Below are 16,563 nucleotides of genomic sequence, written 5' to 3'. Positions count from 1 at the left end.
TGATACTTGGAACTACATTGTGACATAAAAATAGTATTAATGGACACAATAGTTTTTTTATAATAAACATTTGAACACATATGCTTCTCTTAAATGAGTGGAATTTGGTGCACTGATGGGTATCTACGGCTCATGTCAGATGTATGCTGTACCAATATGGACTAGCTGTTGTAATACTAAGACGAAAACTCTATAGATGAAGTTAAATTTTGAAAGCTCCCTTCCCCTTATTTATGAGCATCAAAAAAATATCCAATTTTGAAACATTGGAACAAATGTCGAATAAAGTTATTCATAATTTTAGACAAAAATTGTTGCAATCTTCTATAACCAAGATTAGAGTGCTATATATTTAGGTTGAGTTAATTAAAAATGTGTTTTTTTTTCTCTCATACGCAGGTGAAATCAATTCACCTGCCCTGTTGTGAAAAACCCAATTTCTCATAACTCACGCTTGAGATTTATCATGCGTGAGTTGTCAATCACGCAACTCAGCAGTCAAAAATCACACGGAAAAAAATGTGTGGTAAAAATTACTTATATAGTTGACTACGCCCATTCTTGAAACTACCATGGAATTTCAGACCAATTTACTATGTTTACGGTACATCCTACCACATTACTGGTACATTTGACAGAAATAATTTACAACAATCTGATTTCGACAACAGACATGGTAAAATCAAGCGCATTTCTGATCTGCTGAAAATTGCAATCATTTGAAATAATTTTGAAATCATTTTTTTTCGGTTTGAGTTGGTTGAGTGATTTTGCATCAAAATCTCAAGCGTGAGATTTGCCCTCCCCTTGGTTATGCGACCTTGCCGCGATGGGAGGGCACATCCATTAGCCCATTAGATGGAAACCAAAGGCGTAATCATAGTGGAGGTGGTACCACATTTTGGCATGTTTGCTTAAAGCCGCGTCATAATTTATATGGCATAGACGCAATAATCTCTCGGATGTGATCCAACGGACATTCTGCGTCATTGATAGCATTGATGCCCATTTCAAAAAATTAATCTATTCGAAGTGGACATTAATATTATTGGCGTCGATCAGTTTGCATTTTGCTAACCTGAATGATCCGTAGCCACTCTTACTATTAGCAGTGGTGGAAAGAATCATGCCGTTTACGCAAAATGAACCAATATTAAGCAGGATCCACGCTCACACGCTCACGAACCATCAGCGACCGATTTGGTCACAGATTCTTGCATCGGAGAACCAGAGCAAAACAAATGTAAAAAAGAGCGTGATTGCTGGATGAGCAGAGTCTATTCATAGCCGTTCTTTTTTCCGTCCATAGTTATTTTTGTATATAATTGGGTGGATTATGATTATAATAGATGGATTACAAACTAATGTACGACAGTATTGAGAAAATTGACCGATATATGGTGTTATTGTAGAAATATCACAGGGAATCGGATGCGTGAGTGCATGTCAAAATAAAATGATGCAATGCCCTCTACAGTATATGTGTTCTGGCGATCGTGAGCAAAGAAAGCAAGAAAGCAATCGCACAAAAGGAACCACCGATTCGTGATCAAACGTCAACATCCCACCGCAAAATCGCTAGTGTTTGGAGGGGATTTTAACCTCCAAATTTCCAAATAACCTCCAAATCATCACCTCCAAGTTAGTTCTAATAACCTCCGTTATATGAAATATGGTGGCGCGTCGATCGTCGCAAGTTTATCGTTAAACAGTCAATACGGTAGCATTTTTCTGTAGTGCATGAACAGACTCTGTTCACCGTTTTACAGCACTGACTATTAGTTAGCTAGACACATTGTTATCATATACAACGTAGGGAATACTACTCTGTGGAAAATTACTAGGAGAATCACTGAGTAGAAATAAGTGGCGACAATCTTATTTTAATATGATTTTCACATTGCCATAACAAGGAATATCTCTTTGGTTACAATGGTATAAACAATCTAATTTCAGCTTCATTTTCGCAAAATTTACAAGTAGAAAGTAGGCGTTGTGAAGCATTGCATTTGCCATAGAAAAGTGAATCTTGTAGGAGACTGTAATAGAGGCCTAGGGTAACTTGCTAGTTTTGAGAAATCGTGGAAAAGACAAGGAAAGTGATTTTTTTCTTTAAGGATATATGAACGTAATGACCAATAAATACTAGAACTAGAACTACTACTAAACAGCCTAATTTTGTTAAGACTTGACGACAATTGAGATGTGAGTGTGAGTCTATCAACACTGCTCACCTGTAACAATTCTGAACTGCTACGGCAAATGAACTGAAATATGTTGTTAACAAAATGTTTATAAAAGCTTAATTTAGTTCTACCAATTTGGGATGATAGTGTCTAACACAGAACACCTAAATATAAATATAATGATTGCAATATTACTAATAAAAGAATACGAAAACAAACTGCAACAAAACCTTGAAATTATTTGAAGAAAAAAAAACTAAACAAATCAACGAATTAAACTTTTTTTTGCTAAGGAGTTTTGTCCGTAACTGCATGTCCAGAACAAGTGGAATCCATTAGAAAAAAATATTCAAAACTGGTGGATGTTACTGTTATCTAAATATTCAATTCGGAATTTTACATGGATTTCCTAGCGAAAATATTTTTAAATGAAAGTGGAAACTAACATCAAAAATAAAACATTTGATTTATTTCCCCTTTTTGATTTTTTGACAAACTTAAAAGAGAAGTGACAAAAGTAAAATTTCATATTTGTTCCGGTCTTAATAATCTTAATAATATGAAGTAAATTATTAACATGATCTCCTATATCTAGCCCACATGTTGTTCATGGCACAAATCCTGTTTCACATCTGCTGAGTCAAGGTCAAGCAAGTGCCCTGTTCATCACATCCGATTTCCACCCGCAAATCCTCGGGAAGCAGATTATCCAGATGGCACGACGAAACTGTCCGCAAATACAGATTCTGGCACCCGAATGCCTCAAGTGGTCTGATACACCCGGAAAAATTGATTGCAATCCGCAGCGCTTACAGAGATCAACCGGAAATCGTCGAACTATTGCAATATGTGGCCCATATTATCAAATCCAAAGAGTACGATAAAGAGCAGATCAATTCGAGTTCCAGCAAAAGATCACTCCAACGGAACAAAATAACGTCGAACGTGCGCTCCTGTAGAATTACCTCGCCTTCACCTGAACCGACTTGCCGAAAATAAGCGCACATTCATTCCGCAGGTTTCCATTTTTGCCACGAAGCAACTTGCAGCTTCCCCAAAGAACGATTGGAGCGAATACATCATCTGAAGAGAGGAAGATCCGAGACGGAAACGGCAGATAAAACTAAACCTAAGAAGAAGTCAAAAACAACGCCTACGAAGTCAGATGAAAAGGTATCGTCTTCGTATATCCCCTTGACGGTGAATCGTGTTCAAGGAATCCTAACAGGAAGGTCGATAAGAAGAAGAAAATATGAAATTAATAATTGAAGTCAATATAACGTTCTTGTTCAGTTGAACTATCGTTTTTTTATTTGTTTAGGGCAGATAGGATTAAGAACGACTTCGGCATCTCCATTGGCATCACTTTGATATAGGAGATGTTTCTCGACTTCGTTATGATATGATATCAATTGAAATAACCCAGAATGCCCAAATATTTTCAGATTTGGTGCCCTTATTGACATTTCCTCAAAATGGCGCGGCGCCCCGATATGACAAACGTAGAATTTGAAAAAATTCTAGTGTATGATTTTCAGAATATTTATTTTGTATTTTTTGAAAACAAAAACAAATGTGATGAACTTTTATCAGTTCATCTGTATAGAATCAAAGTAATCTACAAAATCACAAAACAAATTTCAATTTATCATCGAGTTTTAAATCAATATTGGGTTATTCGCCGAGAATTCAGTCCCACAAAAATATTAGGCGTTGCAAATAAAATATAAACTCCCATATTTAACTGCCGCCAAAAATTAAATTTAGATGTTTGTGTTCTTTTAATGATTAAAAAACAAACTATGCTTCAAATTGTTCGTCATTTTTTTGGAATTAATCAGGTAGGGTTGATAATAGAAATATTAAATAAAAACCTTTATTTTTCTAAACTTTATAAAAATTTAATAAGTAAACATAATATTAAAAATGTATTGAAGCGTGTAAGTATATTATTCAAAATGGTTGTATAAATAAAAATGATTAAATATTTTGGTAGATGTGTAGGTAATGCTTTGAGCTTGAGCTTGCTTGAGCTTGATTGGCCGCCCGTGGATGCTACTCCAGTATCGCCAGATCAGCTGCACTTACACAAGGAACCAACCGAATGACTGCTTGGGACTAACAGGCATCCTCAGTGTATAAGTGCTGGTGATCTTCTATTTTTAGCGACAATGGTGCCTGCCACGTCAGAATGCAGACCAATGTGGGGAAGGGGCAGGAATTGATGATGCATTAAACTGGCTCCCACGTAGACCGTATATACCACTGCGTCTACGCCAGTTCATGCGGGAGTGTTGGATTGGGAGAAAGGCATGGCAGAGAGGTTTGCTTTTGTGGTTAGCAGACTGCCTATGTATCAGGCGTAAGGAAAGGCATGCGCGTAGAAGAATGGAAGCGTTAGAGCGTTTAGAGAATAATTCGGAGTGGTCGGGTTGATACGGAGGTCAACTGAAGAGACAATGTCAACGAAAACTAAGATTCTAGAAAACCACGTTTGAAAATTAGAACAGGCCGTAACTATTAGCTCGGAGGTCTTGAAGTTTTCAGTGAGATGAACATCGTTATGATATGATTTCAAATCTGATACCTTTAGATTTCTTTTAAATGGATTACAATTCTTAATGGCTATATGTTCGGTAATGCAACGAAAATTTCCGAAAATATTTGTTTAGCTCTCGTTTTTGCATGATGTTCATTTTACCACCAACAGCTGTTCATTTTACCCACATAGTGCAGGTAAAATGAACATTTGCATCGTTTTTTGCTAGAGATAAAAATATGTGAAAATTTAGCTATTTAAGTATGAATTCGTGTCGCTGCTATAGATAACATCTCAATTTTTCATGTATGTGCAGTTCTATGTACGAATTCCTCGTTTTTTGTCAGAAACAAGATAATATACTTAAGGTGTTCATTTTACCACCCCTTTCCCTACAGTGAGCTCCATTTAAATTGACATTTCTTTTCAACCGCGTACTGGCGATCAAAGAAAAATTCTTTTCTTGAGCATTGTTTGCAAGAATTTTCCCACGCATCGTGATAGGCGGTTACTTGTCTGTTGAAGTGCATACATCCCATTGTGGGAAGGAATTGACCAGCAGAGCAGAGAATAACACAGGGAATCGATTACTGCGTGGGGAAATTGTGATTCGGTGAAAATTAACTCGCGACGACGTGACTTGCGTTTACAAAGAGAGGTAACAAAGGTGGGTTTACACTTTATTTTCAGTTCAGTGGGTCAGCGCCCCTGTGGTAAAACGATACTTACGTTCAACACTCCTCTTCGCTGAGCTACTGAACGAATCTATCTCTGTTTCCCTTGGCCAGCCCAAGGTCGGCTACGTATTGGTTAATCTTCTGTGGTCCCAATGGCTTGGTGAATATGTCGGTCACCATCCTAGCGGTTAGGCAGTAGCCCAGCTGAATCATTCCTTTCGAGTAGAGTGCCTGTAAACAAGAGTGACGTCATGTTCCAGTTTTGACAGGTCTCCTGCTCGATTGGAACGCGGATTTGTATGGAAATGACAGTTCGCCGCTGTTCCAATTTTGACATTGACGCCACTCTTATCTAGATCCACTCTGCTTTCGAGCACAAATCCTAAGCATGCTGCACGGTAGACACAACAAGGTAGCTATTCCCACGTGTAAACAACGATTTTCCATCAAAACATGTGTCGCCATTCCTATCGTCAAGCATGAGGCCTTGAGGATATTAAAGGAGAGCAGGCCTTGCTTTCTTTGCACTCGTTCGAGTTTGCGATTGGCATGACGTCACTGCCAAATGTCATTTTTCGGAGTATAAGTACACGGAGTATAGGAACACTTTACCGCAACTATTGGTAAAGGTAAGAAAAGGTTTAGCCATTTTAGTGATATTTCATCAGTTTTGAAGCAATTTGAACGCTTTTTCAACTATTCCGTGTATCAACAAGCCAATGCGTCGATTGGCAGTGTCAGTTCTGTGGCTAATATAGTAAAATCAGTGAAAACGGCACTACCGCAACTATAGGAACACCCACAACTAAGGGAACACTTACCCTACGGTTGCCTTCGTTGATCTTTGTCGGTTGTCGCTGCTCGGCACCACCCAGCATGAAAACACATCCGCTTGTGGGCTTACGAGCCGATGTATCTCCAGCCCAGTCTGCGTCGCTGTATCCAGTCAGTGTCAATCCATCTCCACGCTTGAGCTCAAGTCGCAAAACCAAATCTTCCGTTCCGATCAGGTATCGAACGACGCGTTTGAGTTCGACCCAATCACGCTGCGTAGGACGGCTGTTACTACGACTGAGAATCGACACGGCTGCAGCAATGTCTGGTCTGGTGTTAGTGGCTAAGTACAGACTGTGGTATTGCACGTTATCAGCCAGTGGCTCACTGTCAGCCTACTTAATGTACCCTGTGGCTAAAGGGTACAGTCAACTTTCGTTCGTTGCACTAAACTGCCCATAAATGCATGTCAGTCCCACGTTTGCTGGATTTCCTATTCACATGGGACAATTATGCGTTTATGGGCAGTGAACCTGTAGCCCACTTGGTGAAAGACTTTCACTAATCGGGCTGAGTTTCGAACTGTCAAATAACAGAGAACAAAAGAAAATCAGAGCTACAAACATTGATAAATTGCGTTTTATGTCAGAAAATGACGTTTGCCTTCGTTTTAGGTGGGCTGTAGCCCAACTAACGGGAGCCCAATTCAAACGAAGCCCACCTAAAGATAGGCTTGGCCTTGTCCAGTCCAAGGCGTTCCGCGATTCGTTGATAAACGCTTTCTGGCTTAGCGAATAGAATCCATCGCTGCTCTTCTCAACCTTGATGCTAGGAACTGACTTATCGGCCCCAACGACGAGATTTCAAAAAGCTTACTTAATTGATTCTCCAAAAGATCCATCTGACGCTCATCACCACTAATCACGACAATGTCATCCACATATATTAAGAGATAAATCCACTCACCATTGTCCAACTGTTTCGCAAACAGACAAGCGTCCGAATCTGATTGCTTAAATCCTAAGCTCAACAACACCTTCTTCATAGTAGCATTTCAGACATGGGCTGCCTGTTTGAGCCCATGCAAACTTCGTTGCAGTCTGCACACTAGCTCCTCCTTACCGGGTACAACGTATCCCGGGGGCTGCCGCATATAGAGTTCTTCGCTCAGTCTTCCATTTAGATACGCATTTTTCACACCGAAGTGACGAACTTGAAGCTTCTTGTGCCCTGCGAGCGCCAGGAGCACCCTAAACGTCGACGGCATTGAAACCGGCTTAAACACTTCACTAAAGTCACTGCCGTACCGTTGTCCAAATTCCTGGGCAACGAGCCTCGCTTTGTGGCGCCCCACTTGTACACTGGAGTCCTTTTTCTTCTAAAGACCCATTTCGACCCTATTGCTTGTTGCCCTTTCGATAGTTCAACAAACGACCACGTACCCTTCGACAACAGCGATTTATATTCATCGTTCATCGCTTTTATCCACTTATCACTACACGAACTATTCACAGCTTCACGGTAGTTCTTCGATTCCGGTTCGTCCATCTTCGCAACACCGACTACAAAATCCTGATATTTGCCCGGCAGCACTCCTGCATTTCCGCGCTGAGGTCTACCTGGCTCCGCTTGATCTCCATCGGGTCTTCGGCATCAGCACCATAACAAACATCATCGTCGAATCTTCCTCCAAAAAACCTTAATATTCCGATTCTTCGTCGATGCTTTTATTATCTACGGAAACCAATTCGATAGACACGAGCCGATCCGCGTTCCTCTGCGGAACAGCTTCCGCATCCGCAGGCTTTTGATCCTTCGCTCTGGCTGGTGACTCCTCCTGCAGCTGTGATCCGAGTTCAAGGAACCCGGCATCCCGACTAATAACGATCTTATTCGTCTGCTTGTCCAAAAAACGATACGCTTTGGAGCCACAAGCATATCCAACGAACAAGAGCTTACTCGCTCGGTTGTCTAGCTTCACTCGTTTTGCGTCCGGAATGTAGACGAACGCCTCACACCCAAACACTTTCAGGTGGCTTAAATCAGGTTTCTCTCCACACCATAGTTCCATCGGCACCTTCGCCACAGACAATGAGGGTAAACGATTCTGAATGTAAGCTTTAGTAGCAATAGGGCGATATTCAAAACTGAAAAGCCAATAGATGGCTCTTTTTCAGTGGTAGTAAAAACGAAATCCTGAAGCAAAGAAAGCACCACGGAAGATGAACTAAACACAAAAAGTTATGTATTCACTTTACACTTGATTTCTTATCACTACTTTTTTGATCCAGGTTCCTAATTGCAAGTAATTTACGTTTTTTATTATTTTCCATACGTTTTGACAGCTCTCCGACTACCATTCTTCCATGCGCTTGTGTTGAAAGTTTGAAAATTTGAGAATCCAGCGTAGCGCGATCAGTGGGTGGCATACAAACAACAGTGCCGTCGCTCGGCGGCCAGTGAAAGAAACTGAAAGTTCGAAAGGTTGTTGCCTGTACTTTTTGCCGCTGGCGCCAACTGTTAGCGGTTATGAACGAAATAAACAGTCATTACCCTATTCGTCATCAAACGTCAACATCCCACCGCAAATCGCTAGTGTTTGGAGGGGATTTTAACCTCTAAATTGCCAAATAACCTCTAAATCATCACCTCCAAGTTAGTTCTAATACCTTCCGTTATATGAACTATGGTGGCGCGTCGATCGTCGCAAGTTTATCGTTAAACAGTCAATTGCTTCTCCCCAATACTTCTTATCGAAGTTCGCATCAAGAAGCATGCATACCGCCATCTCCTGCAGGTAGCGATTATCCCTCTCGGCTACGCGTTCTGCTGTGGCGCGTATCCTGCCGTCAGCTGCATTTTTTTCGTCCTAGGCTAGTTCATCCCGGGACCAACGGCTTAACTTGCCTTCCAAAGGAACTTATCACTATAACCTTTTTGACTATCTCGGGGATGGGATCCCATTGAAGCATTTCCCGGACAAATTGGCTTCTTGTTAAATTTTATGTTATAAATCTCTGAATGTCGGATGGAATTTCTGGATGTTCCTGGCTATGCCCATGGCCACAGATGAGAAAAATCTTTCGGAATAAATAATTCTACAATATCTTCTGAAATACTTTCAACTGTTTATTATCAAGTTCATCATTATATTACAGGGCCCATACTCTGACGTAATCGACTTGCAAAGAAGCTTCCTGCTATCATTTTCCTCAAGCTTCCAGGTGGGTAACCAATCTTCCTTGGCAGACCAGATCCACCCCTAGCAGTTGGAGATCCATTCGTCCACGGTTTAGGATTGTCTTTGTTTGTCGCTGGAGGGTCAGGGAAATATCCGTTTGTACCTCCGACGGCCAGGTTCATGATGACATGGAATTCTTCATCGAACGGAGCCATCTTTTCTCCGCTGACTCCAAGGATTTTGGTGTTCCCGGTGCTCTCTGATCGAAATTACCTCGCTGCCAGAAATTTCCATCCACTACCAGAGTTTCCTCATCATCAACACTGAATTTCATATACTCAGGTGTCCATTCAAGTTGGTAACGATGGAAGTCATTGTTTGAAGCCTTCTCCTGGGCACTATTTTTAGCCGCAGTGGAAGTCTCAAAACCATTCAGTGATGGGTTTGGCCCGAAATGCAAAGTCGATCCTACTTGCTCAACGCCAATATGGGTTCCATCCGCAACACGGTATCCAGATTTCCTCGACTTTCCATCAGATCGATTTCTCCTGAAGTCGGCCACGTTCCGTATTGATTGAGCTTAGGCATCAGCCAAGGGCAGGCCAAAGCCAGTCGCCTGTTGGCAGTTTTTGCGCGGATTCTCCAACTTCCATATTTGAAATTGAACGATTTTAATGTCCGCAGACGAGCACTTTTGATCGGATTTCAAGGGATTTTCTGGAGTGCCAGTTCTTTCACAACCATCCCACGCTGGGTTAGTACAACTGTAAATAGAGGGTTCGTTTTGAATAATTCTTAAAAAAAAACGTTATCAAACTCACGAATCATATGGAGAACCCCCGTTCAGATTCAATGTTCCGCTGGTCAAAAACTCCTCACCAGTTTCATCAGCTAGTAAGCGTTGGTCGAATGTACAGTATTCCATTTTCCTACATACGAATCTTACGATTGTTTCAGGTAGTACTGAAACTCCCAGTTCTGCAAAGATCACGTGGTTGAATCATCCAAGCATCATGCATCTAGATTGTGTAATACTTACACCTCCACCAACCAAGGGTGTGCTCATGTTCCCATTTTTCAAGGTTCAGTTTTCGAAATTGTCCTCGAAAATCAAATCACCAGAGCAGAAAGTCTTTCGATAAACTGAGGACCCACTAGCAGTTGTAACAGAAGGCCTTCTTGCAATATTTTCTGTTGTAACCGAAATCCGCTTGCACAAACATTCAATATTGCCACCAAGGCCACCAGCAGAGCAATACTTCCTCGGGGAAGTAACATTGTTCTCGCGACTTTCAACACCGTATAGTTCACAAGAGCGAAATCGCAGGTTGTCTTATATTGACTGGTGTGATGAACCGGAAAAAATAGATAATGAATAAAAATATCTCGTTGAATGCTGCATTAACCTAATCAGGGGATGCCGCGATTTGAGATAAATGTATTCAATTAGTATTTCTGTTGTCTCATCTGTTCAACAGGGTCTACCTTTGTGTTCTCAACGATGTTTAATAATTCCAATTAATTTTTAATGATAATTCAATGTAGGTTCACCAGAAAGAGAACATTTTACTTCTAAACTATATGTTGAACCATATAAATAATAATATCAGAGAATTAATCAAAATCAAATTGCTAGAGTTACCAAAAATGTAGTTGCATTGCAAGGTGCATTATATGATTTTAGAATCGAAAGTCGAATCTTCGTTTTGGGCTTTGGGAACACTTGGAAATCTACATCCAAACTACTATTTGATATTATTGCTGTAGGAACTGGATTGGAAGATTTGAGTTTATGCATTGAGGACAGAATTTATAGGAACAAATTACCTACAAAAGTGTTTTAAATTGAAACAAACATGACAAACACCATAGAAAGTATATAAAAAAAACAAATATTTTTGAATAAATTTCGATTTATTTTCAAGTTTTGACAAATTCGACAAAAATCAATCATTTTTTAGCATAAAAATCAGTATATTTTGAACAAAATCTAAAGAATTAAATCAAATGTCTAGGGTATATTTATGGCTGATTAGAAAAATGGTCCCAATTTGTAGAAATGCTTTTCACTAAGAGATTTGAGACCCAATTGAACATTTCAAACATGCTGATATCTTAAATCATAATTTAATAGTAAATACCTAAATGTTCTTGATTTCAAAGAAAATAGCTCTGACATGAAGTGTCGTACTATTACTCGTTACTTTTGCATTGCAGTTTAAGCAAAAAAACTGATTACCAGAAATTATATTACATATTTCGTTCAGTATGTTATGGATTCCGCACTATCAAGTTACCCTCATTATCAAATATACTCCGTTTTACGGTACCCACAAATCAAAAATTATGTCACGCTAAAATGGGAACTTTTTGGACCTCCCCCTTGTCCTTGTATGAGACCTCCAAAAATTTTGTAAGACTTGTTACACTATGCCTGATCCCTCCCCCTTGGAGCGTGACGTAGCTTGTGCATGACCCCTGTAAAATCTTCAAAATGCAAAAAGATTTCTTCTTGTTTCAACAATCCTTGATTGCTGTTCATCAAGAAGAATTTGTTATTAAATAAAAGATATATTTTACAGATATCAGTGGTATATGAAATACTGTCATATTTGAGAGCTTGATAATTTACAATATTCTTGTTGACCTAAGATATCTATCATTTTTTAAAATATTCATGATGTCGATATTAAAAAGATTAAAAATATTATTAATAATAATATTTTTGTTCTCATTGAGTATTTGTATGACTTACTTTATTTTTATTGTTTGTAATGAGAATAACAATTTTTAAATAATTTAAGATGATCGAGTCTTGAATTGACAATCTAGATTCTAGAGTATTCAAATTTATATTTTCAAAAATAAATCTTTTCAAATCCATTCTGCAAATGGTTTCGAAAATGCTTGTTCAGCTTATTGTACTTACATCCTGTATACCTCTCCTGTTATCAATGAAATCAACAGACAAGTCACGATTCCCCACAAGCACAAGTGACAAAAAGTTACTAACCACATGCTTTTTTTTTTAAACAAAATGCACAATTTTGGGTCTCTATGTCTCAGCTTCTGGTAGTCCGGATTGGCCGAAATTTGAATGACGATCTTCAAATAAAAAGTTCTGTTCGTAGTGAATTCATTACTTTTTGGAAAATTACTACAATTTAACCCATATCCGACCAAAAACTAGGACAGAAGCCCGAACGCCCAGCGTCCCTATAAATAGGACAGTACTTGTAGTGTAAATATCTTGAAAATAAAGAGGTTTACAAGAAAACTGTTTTCTGCAAAGTTGCTCAAAGGACTGCTGACTTCCACTTGGTAACTATTTTAATTCAGAATTAACTCACCAGGTGGCGCACAGACGCCATTAAATGTTGCATATATAAGCAACATATGAAACAACTTTCCGGCGTACAAATATTTGCTTCGTTTATATCTCAGTCTAGCGATGAGATACAAAATTGGGGTCTTCGACAAAAGTTGAACAACTATATAATACCTATTTGCATAGAACCTTATAAATTCGGAAAACGCTCGAAAGATGGCGCTAGTGAGCCAAAAAATTATTTGCTTATTTCTTAGTCCAGTTATGAGATACCAAAAATGGTGTCGTCGACAAAGTTGATCAACTAAATGACACCTTTTCGCCTAAAACCTTATTAGTTCGGAAAACACTCAAAATATGGCGCTAATGGTCAAACATCAGTGCGCATCGTACCTTTCGTGCTGTGCGTACACGAATTCTCTCTGCTCTTGGAAGTTTTCTTAAAAACTACCTAAAGCAATAAAACAGTACTTTTTCAGTGCTACACAAAAAAGAACTTTTCAGTGCTAAAATTAAAAACGGTACTTTTCAGTGCTACTTAAACAGTACTTTTCAGTACTATTTTTTCTACTATTGATCCCTTTACGATCCTTGTTTGGACCCGTGCCTTCGATTTTTCGTTGGACCCGTTGGCGAAAGCTAGCGGTGGTAAATCCTTCTTGGACACCGTCTAGGGAAAAAAACCTTTCGAAGGTCACGTCTTCTTTCGTTTATTAATTAAACATGGTATCAACAACAAACAAAAGGAAGGGTGAATCTCTGAATTCACTACTTCCTTCCAAAAAAGTGGGTTTTAAAACTGTCACTACACGTGGCAAGAATGGAAGAAAGGACGCTTCCCGGAATGCGAAGTTTCTTCCAAGGGTGAAATGAATAATTGTATTGAAATGAGCAATCAGTTCGATGCTCTAGACAAATTTTCCGAACACCAAATCGAAGCAGCCTCTAGCCCAGGCTCTTTGATTCAAGTGAGGAAGCAAAGAGTGCCGCCTATCGTGGTCAGTTGTTCCGAATTTGGGGGATTTAGGCAGGAGATCTTGAACTCCATTAGGGGAATCAAGGTTTCCTTCCAAATCGCAAAGAAAGGAGACTGTCGCGTTTTGCCGGAAACTCTTAAAGATCGCGAACTTCTTCTCAGATATCTTGAAGAGAAGAAGCACAATTTTTTTACTTATGACGACAAAACTGAACGTTTGTTCAAAGTCGTCTTGAAAGGTCTCTCAAGTGACTATAAGTCACCTGAAGAGATCAAAAATGGAATAAATGATTTACTTGGATTTTCCCCAGTCCAAGTAATCATTATGAAAAGAGAACCCAATCTGGCATTGTTCGGAAAGGGCTTTCTCAAGAATATTATTTAGTTCACTTTAACAAAAAAGAACTAAATAATATTAAAGCTTTAGAAAAAGCTAAACTTATGTTCGATGTCCGTGTGACGTGGGAACATTTCCAGAAACCTGGAGGAAATTACCAGAACCCCACTCAGTGCCGTCGGTGCCAAAAGTGGGGTCATGGTACAAAAAATTGTCGCATGGATGCTAAAATGCATGATTTGCGGAGGTTCTTCTCACGCTAAGGACGACTGTCCTGTGAAAGAAGATACCAGAAAATTTCAATGCGCCAATTGCAAGGGCCCTCACAAGCTAACTTTTGGGAATGCATTTCACGCAAAAGAGTCGTTGAGGCTCGTGCCAAGCAGATGAAGGATAATATCCGTTACGATAACGGTCGTTTCCGGAATTTGCCTGGTAGAGTATCGAACAATGCTCATTTTTCAGTTAACGATCGCTTGATTAGGAATCATACCCACCAGGAAGATCATAATCATGCTCATTCACAAACAAATTTTAATCCGTCGGGTAGCCGTTCGAATCTTTCAATTTCGAATGTATCTACCCACGGTAAATCCTTTGCCGATATCGTAGCAGGTAATTTGAACTCTTCCCCTGTTCGTTCCATGAGTACCCATTCTACTTGTTTCAAATCAAATGGAAAAAACCCTACCGCCACAGGTAACTCCTACCCCGCTTCTTCGTCTACCGAAAATTCCAATGGGAAATCATCAGATGATATGTCTGCCTCTGATTTTAATTTTCTAACTGAACAATTGAATCTAATGATTGATGCAATGTTCAAAGCCACCACTATGACTGAAGCAGTCCAAGTAGGTGTAAAATTTACAAATAAAATTGTTATTGGATTACGTTTTTCTAATGGATCCAAATAATAATTTAAATATTTTAAATTGGAATGCTCGTTCTCTGAATGGTAAAGAGGACGAGCTGTTTAATTTTCTTACAGCTAATAACGTGCATATAGCAGTTATTACCGAAACTTATTTAAAACCTGGATCCAAATTTAAAAAAGATCCTAACTTTTTTGTTTATCGTAATGATCGACTTGATGGGGCATGTGGGGGAGTTGCAATCATCATTCATAGGCGTATAAAACATCAACTGTTTTCGTCATTTGAAACTAAAGTTTTTGAAACTTTAGGTGTTTCTGTTGAAACACAGTTTGGTAAATATACTTTCATAGCTGCCTATTTGCCTTTTCAATGCTCTGGACAGCAAGTTAATTGGCTTCAAACTGACTTGCGAAAATTAACTCGCAATAAGTCAAAATTTTTTGTCATTGGTGACTTTAATGCCAAACATCGGTCATGGAATAATTCTCAAAGTAATTCCAACGGCAGAATTTTATTTGATGAGTGCTCTTCAGGATATTTCTCAATTCAATACCCTGATAGCCCTACATGTTTTTCCTCTTCTAGAAATCCATCTACGATTGACTTGGTCTTAACCGACTCTAGTCATCTTTGTAGCCAATTAGTTACTCATGCTGATTTTGATTCTGATCATGTCCCTGTTACATTTCAAATATCGCATGAAGCGATTCTCAATCCTATCAGCTCCACTTTCAATTATTTACGAGCCGACTGGAATATATATGAAACGTATGTTGACTCTAATCTTGATGTTAACATTTCTTTAGAAACTAAAATTGATATTGACAATGCTCTTGAAACTTTAACAAATTCCATTGTTGAAGCCAGAAACATTGCAATTCCAAAATGTGAAGTAAAATTTGAATCCGTGATTATAGACGATGATCTTAAACTCTTGATCCGTCTTAAAAACGTGAGGAGAAGGCAATTTCAACGCACTCGTGATCCTGCTATGAAAATTATATGGCAGGATTTGCAGAAAGAAATCAAGAAACGTTTTGCAGATTTAAGAAACAAAAAATTTTGAAAATAAAATTTCTCAATTGGACCCCGGCTCTAAGCCCTTTTGGAAATTATCTAAAATCTTGAAAAAACCTCAGAAGCCTATACCGGCATTGAAAGAGGAAAACAAATTATTACTAACTAATTTCGAAAAAGCTCAAAAACTTGCTATGCAGTTTGAAAGTGCGCACAATTTTAATTTAGGACTTACTAGTCCAATTGAAAATGAAGTTACTCAGGAGTTCGAAAATATTCTCAATCAAGAGAACGTTTTCGAAAATGCCTGGGAGACTGATTTGGAAGAAGTGAGAACTATTATTAAAAAATTCAAAAATATGAAAGCTCCTGGCGATGATGGAATTTTCTACATCCTCATCAAGAAACTTCCAGAAAGTAGCTTATCATTTTTAGTTGATATATTTAACAAATGTTTTCAATTAACATATTTTCCTGACAAATGGAAAAATGCTAAGGTTGTTCCAATTTTAAAACCAGACAAAAACCCTGCAGAAGCTTCTAGCTATCGTCCAATCAGTTTGCTTTCCTCCATCAGTAAACTTTTTGAAAAGGTTATTTTGAACAGAATGATGGCCCACATCAACGAGAATTCAATTTTTGCCAATGAACAGTTCGGATTCCGCCATGGACA

General features: G+C 38.8%; 1 pseudogene; it reads right to left on the bottom strand.

Annotated features, from left to right (window-relative positions):
• Positions 1–9,284: 9,284 nt before the first annotated feature.
• On the bottom strand, positions 9,285–10,282 carry LOC110680237 (annotated as a pseudogene).
• Positions 10,283–16,563: the final 6,281 nt, after the last annotated feature.

The sequence above is a fragment of the Aedes aegypti genome, unplaced genomic scaffold (genome assembly GCF_002204515.2).
Source record: "Aedes aegypti strain LVP_AGWG unplaced genomic scaffold, AaegL5.0 Primary Assembly AGWG_AaegL5_hic_scaff_1091_PBJ_arrow, whole genome shotgun sequence".
In the NCBI taxonomy this organism is placed as follows: Eukaryota; Metazoa; Arthropoda; class Insecta; order Diptera; family Culicidae; genus Aedes; species Aedes aegypti.
This window is presented reverse-complemented; position numbering and strand designations above follow the sequence as displayed.